Consider the following 9976-nt stretch of genomic DNA (forward strand, 5'->3'; position numbering starts at 1 on the left):
TAAGTTGCAGAACCAGGATTCATACCCAAATACAATTCTGAACCAAACTCTAGGCCCTATGTCATAGTGGTAGCACCCTGCTATCCACTTAAATCATTTCTCCCCTTTCACAGCTAAGAAGTGGTTGCCACCCAGGCATGGCGATTAACTAATGCTCACTAATGTGAGCAGAAGTAACGTGTGCCACTTCCAAGGCAAGGGTTTAAAGAAGTGAGTACACCTTTACCCTTTGCCAGCTGGACGCAGCTACAAAGCAACAGAGATGGCAGAACCAAGAAAGAGTCGGATCCAGGGCTCCTGAATCATAATGTGGAGTAAAGCCAGCAATTGTTTAGCAAGAAGTAATCTTTATTGTGTTTAAGCCATTTTACGTTATACATGTGTGGGTCTATTTTTTATAGTAATTTAGGCCCCACTAACGAATAGAGTAATTGATATCAGCAGTAGGGTGCTGTTTTAAAAAAAAAAACAGTAATGTGGAGCACTGGTTTAGAAGTTGGATAGCAGGTGGCATGCAAATAGATAATGTGAGCAGAGGACAGGGGATAAAACTTCTGAACCAAGGATTCCTCATTTTTTTCCCCACATTTGCATTTCTTAAACCTTTGGTGTCAGGACTTATTTATACTTAAAAAAATTATTGAAGACGCCAGAAAACATTTGTTTCTGTACATTATGTCTATCAACATTTACAGTAATAATCATTCAAACTGAGACAGTTTTAAAATATTTGTTTATTCATCTATTTGAAAATAGTAAGCCCATGACTTGTTAACATAAATAACATATTTTGATGCAAATAATTGTAATTCCCAAGACAAAAATACATTTGGTCAGATGAAAGACATTGTTTTACATTTTGCAAATCTCTTTAATATATGCCTCAGAAGAAGGCAAACTAGATCTTTTGTCTACTTCTGTATTCCAACTCTTGCAATACATTGTTTTGCTTGAAATATATGGGAGAAAATCTAGCGTTACACAGCTATTTTAGCAACAGAAAACAGGAAGAACTTTATAGCCTTTACAGATAACTGTGAATATTCTTTGTTGCTAAACTAAAACTCCACAAGTGGTAGTTTCTTAAAGGACAGTTGGAACCATATCATACAGTGTTGGGAGGTGCTGTACATGAAGAAGTGTAATTTCAGGACCTCTTTGGACTTAACAAAAGCTGAAACATTCTTTAGTCCACAGTATTTACAGATTGAAATCACCAGTATAATGAAATACACATGCTAATATGGCATTTAATGTTCAGCTCAAATGCTTAAATGTATTTACCTCTATATAGTTTTGTGTTCCTATGTAATAAAAGGATTTCTACAAATTCTCTTCCTAAGTCAGAAAATAGTCACTAACCATTGCACCTGAGTCTAACCGGGAGCCAATTCTTTCTGTAGTCATTTGCACTGAAGATATAGGAGGAGAGGATGGAGCTACAAAAGCAAAAGAGTTCATGTTTATTGCTGTTAATTATAACTGAAGATAATTCTTTTATCTGCACTGCTGTCTACCTCCATTCCCCCAACTAATCCTGGGTGTGGTTGAGAAGGTGAAGGAAAAGGCCAGAAGTGTGATAATGCGGGGATGATTTTCCTAACTCTCCACTAATAAATAAATTCAGAAACAGATACTAAAGGAAAACAAAATCAAAGTGTGGAGTTCCTTGCAGATAATGCTTTTGTGTTTCCTCATGATGTCCTAGACACTATGATTAAATAAATATTTTGACTCTTCTATCAGGTGTTAAATACTATTTATTTGAATGCTGGTGCTTCATTACACATAAAAAATTAAATATCAAAGTTAATTTAAAACTTTTTTAGTAAAAAAATCTACTTCTTCAGCTTTGGTTTAAATTACCTTATATGAGTTCTCTTGAATAGTCACAATTGTTTTAATTGGCAGTATATCTTATTGGTATGAAGAAAAAGAAACCATGTGCAAAGCACTTACTGGCTCTTCAAGTTTATGTACATTAGTTCCATTCACATTTTATTGACCAAGCAAGACACATGGTCTGATCTAACTGCAAGTGGGCAGGTAGGCAGGCAAGTTCAACTGTACCTTGTACACAAAAGGAAAGAGCTGTAGAATATTTGAGAACAGTTCTAATGACTACCATACCCTCTAACATCTTTCAGATTAAGAAAAAAAAAAAAACACTGCTTGGGCTAAGTAAAATAAACTACGCTCTTTGTTTTTCCTCCGCCGTAGTAACCAATAACGTTACTATTAATTACAGAGTAACCAATATCTAAAAAGATAGTGACATGTGATGGATAGGTCAAATCTAGGTAGATTTGTTCTCATCACAGAGAACAAGGTCCTCAGCTGACCCCGACCAACATGTAGTGTGAGCACACAAACAGATTTTGTTGTCTTAAACAACTGAGCTATGGGCTTCTTTGTTGCCCTGCCCTAACCTTAGCCCATCCAGACTGCTGGGCACACACTCATCCACCCCACTGTCTCACACTCCAGCCACTTCACTAATTTACATAACCTACTTGGCTCTGTGGTCAGGTGAGTCTGCAAGCTGCTTTACAGAATGCTGTTGATGAGGTCTGTTGCACATATTATACCAAATCATGTGATAATCATGTTTAATAAATTTAGTGCTTTTAATTTGGCTTTCAGTGTAAGATGCTAGTGAAACTACTGTTCTAAGGTTCTTAGTATAAAAGCCTTTCAAAACATACTAATAGGTAATCTTGCCCTCTATAAAGATACTGATAATTCTTTTAGATAGTTTGTTGCTGCCTTCTTTACGGTGTGCCTGATCTAGCTTAAGAGGAAGCAGTCTTGCTTCAACTTGCACCTGAATGCCCTTTAATATTATTTGAAAAAAAATTAAAAAAGTAACCACTGATGCAAAGTGCTGAAAGGAAGGCTTTATACCGCAGTAGTTATTAACGAAAATGTTCACATAAGCTGCCTATTTTCTATTTCTGTTTTCATTTTTATTTATATGAAATGATAGTTGAATAACATACAATTAAACCAAAGCTTTCTGCTTTCACAGCCTAACATCTTTTTTGGATAAATTCTATGATAAAATAACCCTCTGACATCACAGGCTGTTGCTCTGAGAATAGAATATCAGAAATCGGCAGCATCAATTTACTCAGCAGGGTAGCTTAGGATATGTTTAAAAGAAAAAAAAGGCCAAGTAACAATTCCCATTTTTCAAGCATGGCCTTGGCACCTTAATAATCCCTAAAGATATCTAACAAATATGAAATTTGAAATTTTACACCACTAGAAAATATATTCAACAAGACTAATGAAGTTATTCCTATCATGTATCTAGTGTTCTTTCTTGTCAGGAACTGGGCTGTGAAGTCAATGAATACACATTTTGGGGAGTCCTATATCAGAGAAAGGGAAAGTATCTCAGATCTCTATGCGATGCACAGTCCTTTCCATCAGGTTCAAATGTGGATCCTCACGGGCCAGCATCCTATAAACCGAAAAGATAAGGTATCTGCTGGGGAAACCCTGGGAGCATGATGGTTGTTTTAAGGCTTAAAATCTTTTTTTTTTTTTAGTTCAGGCATCTGGTTTCTTTAACAGTACAATTCCCTTAAACTTACTAGGCTTTCTAATGTATTTGCTTTTAGTTCTATATTCTAAATTCCACTTTCTAGTTCTTTCCTATATATATATATAGTTCTCAAGAATGATTTATTTCTTGCTTCCTCATACACATGCCCTCCCCTCTAACCTTAGTTAAGGATGGCTATCTTGATGCCATCTGAAACAGTAAGTTTGGATGGCAAGTTTAAAAACCTTAATCTGATCTTTGCAAAAAGATTAAGCCACTGTTTTCTCAACTGAGAGGTCTTTCAGTGCCTTTGTCACTTAAAACTTCTCCCAGTCTTATCTTTTATTACTTAGGACCTAGAAGAAGTCAACTTTTCTAACCCTGAAAGAACCCTGATCTCAAGAATTCCTTAGTATCCTTGTATCTCTTCTAAAAATAACCAACCAGTTCTCATCTGAGCCCCCCTCTTTCTTGTAATATCTTGCTAAAAGCAGATAACTGTAGCCAAGTCATCATTCTGCTTCTATTTCCCATAGATTTAGTCTCACTAGGTTCATGGTCTACCTTCTCATTGGGGACAGTTTTACTAAATATTTTACTGAGGCTCACTAGGGCTCTCCAGCCAACCAGCCCGCTAATCTGTTTCTTTGTTGCCTACCGCCCACTTGTTCTGTAGACCATATTTTAAGTTTCTGTATGGTAGCACCCTCCTTCCAAGCATCAAAATCTGTGTTCATGTGGTAGCCATTATTTTAATTTACCACCCTTTTCTTGGCACATAGTAGGATTGCATTTCTTTGTTCTTTTTAAAGATGGACATGACCATTTGACTTGTTCTGATCTTTGAAATGTAAGTAGAAGTGATAAATCATGTATGTACAGAAACCTTCAAAGCCAATATGAGATTTACCATGGTCCTTTCCCACTGCTGTGGTGATCATGGAAGCAAAAGTCCAGATGGAGTTGTCATCAGCCTAGCTATGATGAGCATAGTCTTCTTGATGGCGTACCATAAAAAAGAAATTAATTGTTGTTATCATAAGATGTTGAGATTTGGGTATTATTGTTCTTGTAACATAGCCTCGTCCTGACAGATGCAGTCAAGGTGTGGCAAATGTTACAATAAACAACTCCAAAATTTCAGTGGCTTAACATAACAGAATTGTTATTTCTCCTTCATTTGACAGTTCACTGTGGTATTTGACAAGCAGTCTTCCAAGTGATGATTGAGGGATCTAGACCGTTTCCGTTTTGTGGCTTCACTATCCCCTGGGATGACAGAATCCTCTCCTAAGTGATTTGAATCTGGCTAATTGGCAGGTAAAGAGCAAAGCCTTATGCAGGAGATTTTCACAGTAATTCCTGACCTGGAGCTGTAGGTCACTTAGACTTTGATTTGCTTTTAAGGTGTGTACAAGCCTGGCTTCATAGCATATCCGAGAATTCTCTGGTTGTTTAGTCCAAAGAAAGAGAAAATCTTGAAAAAAATTTTGTGTGCTCTTCTTTTCTGAACATTCTTGCTCATGACCATCATACTCAGTGTCATTCACATTGCCTCAAGGAGAATTACGACTGTAAAGTCAGAAATGGAAAACTGCTCATGTTTAATCTTTTTACTTTAAAAATATGCTCTTGAAATCCCATGATCATAAAAAAAAATGCAGTTGAAAGCCAAAACTTTTGATTCTCATGAGCCCTATTTTCTTTAGAGACAAGAAGTCCCTTGTAAATTAAAAGTCCAGACTATGAAAGAAGCAGAGAATAGAGTTTATGCCATAACAACCGAAGGTCATCTTGGCTAGGAGAGGGGCTGGAGAGATGGATAGGGCTCAGACGTGGGGGCGGTCTCTGTGAGACTAGGGGGAGTAGATCTGTGAAGAACACATGGAGAGGCACAGACTCACCATCACGAAACGTCAAAACGTCATCACTGCCAGTGACCAAAGCAGCATGGGTGCCATGTAGATGTCTCAGACTATTTGCAGATTGTTTCTTGCCTTTCTAGGAATCAGTGCCTCCGCTGACTCTGCTACACAGTCATGTGAACTAACCTGCTCTGTGCTGAGTAGTGAGGGCCTTCAGGAACTGCCCACACGCCACCTGTGGATTTTGCAAAGAAGTGATGCCTAACCAAAGCCGAAGAATTTGCTGAGTCCCATTCAAACCGCCCTGTGTAGACGACCCTGTTTTCAATGGCTGAGAACATGGTTAAAAAGATCCCTGAAACTAAGACAGGTTGACATTCAAAAAGGTGGTAGCTATATGGAAGGGCAAGTCCCATTACTGGAATTTCGGTGGAGGTAGAAAATAGGGCAACTCACCTCTTTTACATGCCTCCTTCTTTGCAATCCCTCCCTTTGATTCTGCGGACTACGTTAAATAAATCCCCCTTCTAGACTAGTAGAACTTGATTTTTGTTGAGTGTATCCTAAGGTAATTATGTTCCCCTTAGCACATCTGATAGCACCGTCACATTTATTTTCTTATCTTTTCAATAACACAATGCTGTGATGTCTAGATATTATTATTTTATTATACAGATGGCAAAACTAAGTCACAACATGATTAAACATTTTACCCAAAGTTGCAGAGTTTGAAAAAACCAAATCTATCAGTCTAATGGTGGTTCTCATTTTAAGAAATCGTTTCCGCTATGGCAACATTCCAATATCAAGTTTGGGAAGTATACAGTGTGACAAAAACAGGACATCCATCTCTGATTAAGGCTATAAAAATGCTTATAACAACATACCCAAACACAAGCTGCCTGCACTCACTTCTGGTCTCCTCTGCCACTCATCCAAAAACAGAGTTCTTCTCTGCAGCAAGTCATCAAAACAATGAATCCTCTGCCAGTAATTCTGAATTTGTGAACTGCTTTCCTTCACTGGGGTACAAATTCACATATTGGAAGGAGCATCAGGTGTCCAGCTTACTATGATTTCCCTCCTGAGCACTTATTCTTATTCTTAGGCCTCCTGGTTAGGTTTCAAGTTGAAAGTGCTTTTTTTTTTTTTTTGCCACCTGATGTGCAAGACAATGTTTTCTACAATCTCACATTCAGAATTTTTTGAATTTGGACCTTTCCAAAGGCATCCAATCTAGGCAGCTCTGTTAAGTTACTACTCTCTTTCTTTCTGCACTCTACTATTTTAAAATATTTATTTCTGGTCACTTTGGCTTTGTAAAAAGTAAACTTTTTATTTTGGAAGAGTTCTGGATTTACAGAAAAATCTCCACAAAGTAAAGAGAGTTTCATACATCCTACACTAAATTTCCCCTATTATTAACATTTTAGTATGGTACATTTCTCACAATTAACGAACCAATATTGATTTATGATGATGACGATAATTATGACTAACTAGACTCCATTTCTTGATAGGAGGTGGCAAGGTTCTAGAAGGACATGTGGGTTGAGAGACACAATTTCAACCATCTTTGGAAGATGCAATCTGCCACAATGAGGTCTAAGTAGAAACCAATCTTATGCTTTTCCCTATGCCCCCTTAAAACTGCTCTGAGAATTCACTCTTCCCCAGTCTTGAATAAAACTTCATTCCAATCTCACGCTGTTGAGGCTGGTTTGACCTTTCTTGGGTGCCCATCTCTGCAGGAGAATTATACATTCCTGTCTTGATGCACTCAGGTGTAGCCTCAAGTGCATGACTTAACCAGAAGTGATACATTGTCACTTCACGGCAGAACCTTTTACAGCCAGCGTGGGGTTCACCATGCTTTCCTTTCCTTCTGCCATGATGACAAGCAGTGTTCCAGGTAGTGGCTGTCCCTCAGCCTGAGTCCCAGAGTGAAGCAGATCCCCTGTCAGGCTGTCCTCACGTGCTCTAGGGCACTGCTGTAGGATGTAAGAGGCACATGACGTGTGTACCACAGTTCTGCACGGCTGGGCCTCTCTAAGACACTCAGAGTTCTCGGGAGCTTTACTGAAGCCTTAAAACAGGGACTCCTGCTTTAACTTCTCTTATAAACTTCTGGGTTTATACGTATGGAAATAGCTTATAAAATTTTGACCTACAAGGTTGTTTTGAAAAAAAAAACAATGTTAATGTATGGAAAGGAGGATATTTGTGCAAGCCTGGGGCCACAGTAACACGCGACATCTCACAACTCCCTTAATTTCTGTGTTGTTTGCTTTTCTGTTTGCCCTGTTTTAAAGAGGTGTTAAGAAAAAATAAACTATGTACAGAATATGTAGATTAACACATTTTAGGACACTGTTTTGGCTGCTTTGATACAGATACAAGTATTTTAAAAGACCTTCTTCATGGCTTTATTCGATAACCCTGAAAAACTAAGGGATGCATGTATAACCAAGATGTCAAATAGAACAAAGCTATGGCTCAGTCTCAGTCCTGTTGCCTTCTGCCTTATTTGACATAAATATATGTCCTCTGTCACTATAAATGGATATTATTTAGTTGTTTTTTCTACATCCTTCTATGTAACAGGAGGATAAGAAAAAAGGTAAAGGAAGCTATGTGTCTTACCTAAAGTCACTGAGTGTCTTCTTTGGATCTGAAACCAGAACACATGAGTTCCTGTTCATCTGTCCCGCTCCTCGTTACTTTCATTAAAAATCCATTACACAACAAAGAACCACAATGCTCTGTCATAGTTTTTTCCCCTACATTCTAAGTGCTTTTTTTTTTTTTAATGAAGGTACTAGTGATTGAACCCAGGACCTCATACATGCTAAGCATGTGCTCTGCCACTGAGCTATACCCTCCCCTCTAGCTACCTTTTTGGTGAAAAATAAGGTACTATCCATGTGTTGGTGAACAGCAGAAAAGATTAAAACCACATAACTAGGCATTTCTATACTGCTTATAGACAGTAATGCTATCAAATGCCCTTTCTAGAGAAAGAAAAATACCATGTATCACTCACATGTGGAATCTGAAAAAAAAAAAAAGAGAGAGAGACAAATGAACTTATATATAAAACAGAAACAGACTCACAGACATAGAAAACAAACATGGTTACTAGGGGGCAAAGCGGTGGGTTGGGATAAACTGGGAGTTTGAGATTTGCAGATACTGACTGGTATATATAAAATAAATAAACAAGTTTATACTGTATAGCACAGGAAACTATATTCGATATCTTGTAATAGCTTGTAGTGAAAAAGAATATGAAAATGAATATATGTATATTCATATATGACTGAAGCAATGTACCATACACCAGAAATTGACACAATATTGTAAACGGACTATACTTAAATTTAAAAAAAATTGGAAAAAATATGCCCCTTCTGTTAGAGTAATTGGGGTGATGGAATGCACCATTCTGAAACTAGAGGTATAGTGGTGACAGTAGGTACTGATCAGGGAAGGCAATGAAGAAAATGGTCTATGTGATTTCCAGGGAAATCAGCTTCCCTTTAGTATCACTAACAAGTATAGATTATTGACCCTATTCATTTTTCCCTGAAGTTCTCTTAAATGCAAATAGGCTGCATTTATTTCCTTCTCCTGACTGTAAGCTTCATGAATGCAGGAGTCGGGCTTGCCTTTTATATCCCTAAACCCGCAGCACAGTTCCTGGTTTAACTGGTCACTAAATATTGTTTGAAGAAGAGACTGAATGAGTGAATACCGCACATAGACCCAGACTTGTACTTGTTTTCAGAGGATTCTATAGATGCACGTAGGCTCATATACAGTCACTGCATTCAGCTGAATCCCCAGAATCTCTAGGTGTGACGTGGGTCTTATTTCTTAGGTCTGAAAGTGGTACTTTATGGTCCAGTGACCGGTGACTTCAGAATCAATTATCTGCTCCCCACTCTCACACAATAAACAACAGTGAAGAAGGGCCAGGATAACCATGATAGATATTCCTATTTAGAAAAGAACAGAAGATGTGCAATAGCTCGTGGTCCTTAACAATGCTGGTATCCTGCTAGACAGGCATTGTGAAGGTTTCTCACCTTCCCATTAGGCCTTGATTCTGCAGCCTGTAAGGATATCCCCTGAACATTGTCCTCTGAGGTTTTTGACTGTATCCTGTAGATTTTTATTCCATTTCCTGTGTCCTATTTGGAAAAAGGGATATTTAGCATACGTAGCTCACTTCTTGAAGAAATAAGCTTGATTATTTCTAATGGTGTTTTGCCACTGTCCTTTGTTTTGTTTTGAGGGATTTTGGGGGGCACCTTTTATATCAATTTTAATGAGGAATAATAGTCATACAATAACAGGCATATATTTTAATTGTACAATTCAATGAGTTTTGACAAGTATATATAACACCACTTCAATCTAGACATAGAATATGACTATTATCCAAAAAGTCCCTTGTGCCACTTTGCTGTCTGTCTTCCCCTTCCATAACCAACCCATCCCAGTCGCCAAGCATCACTGATAGCTGTCCTATACATAAATTTTGCCTGTTGTAGAATAT

The sequence above is a fragment of the Camelus ferus genome, chromosome 10 (genome assembly GCF_009834535.1).
Source record: "Camelus ferus isolate YT-003-E chromosome 10, BCGSAC_Cfer_1.0, whole genome shotgun sequence".
NCBI classification, from domain to species: domain Eukaryota; kingdom Metazoa; phylum Chordata; class Mammalia; order Artiodactyla; family Camelidae; genus Camelus; species Camelus ferus.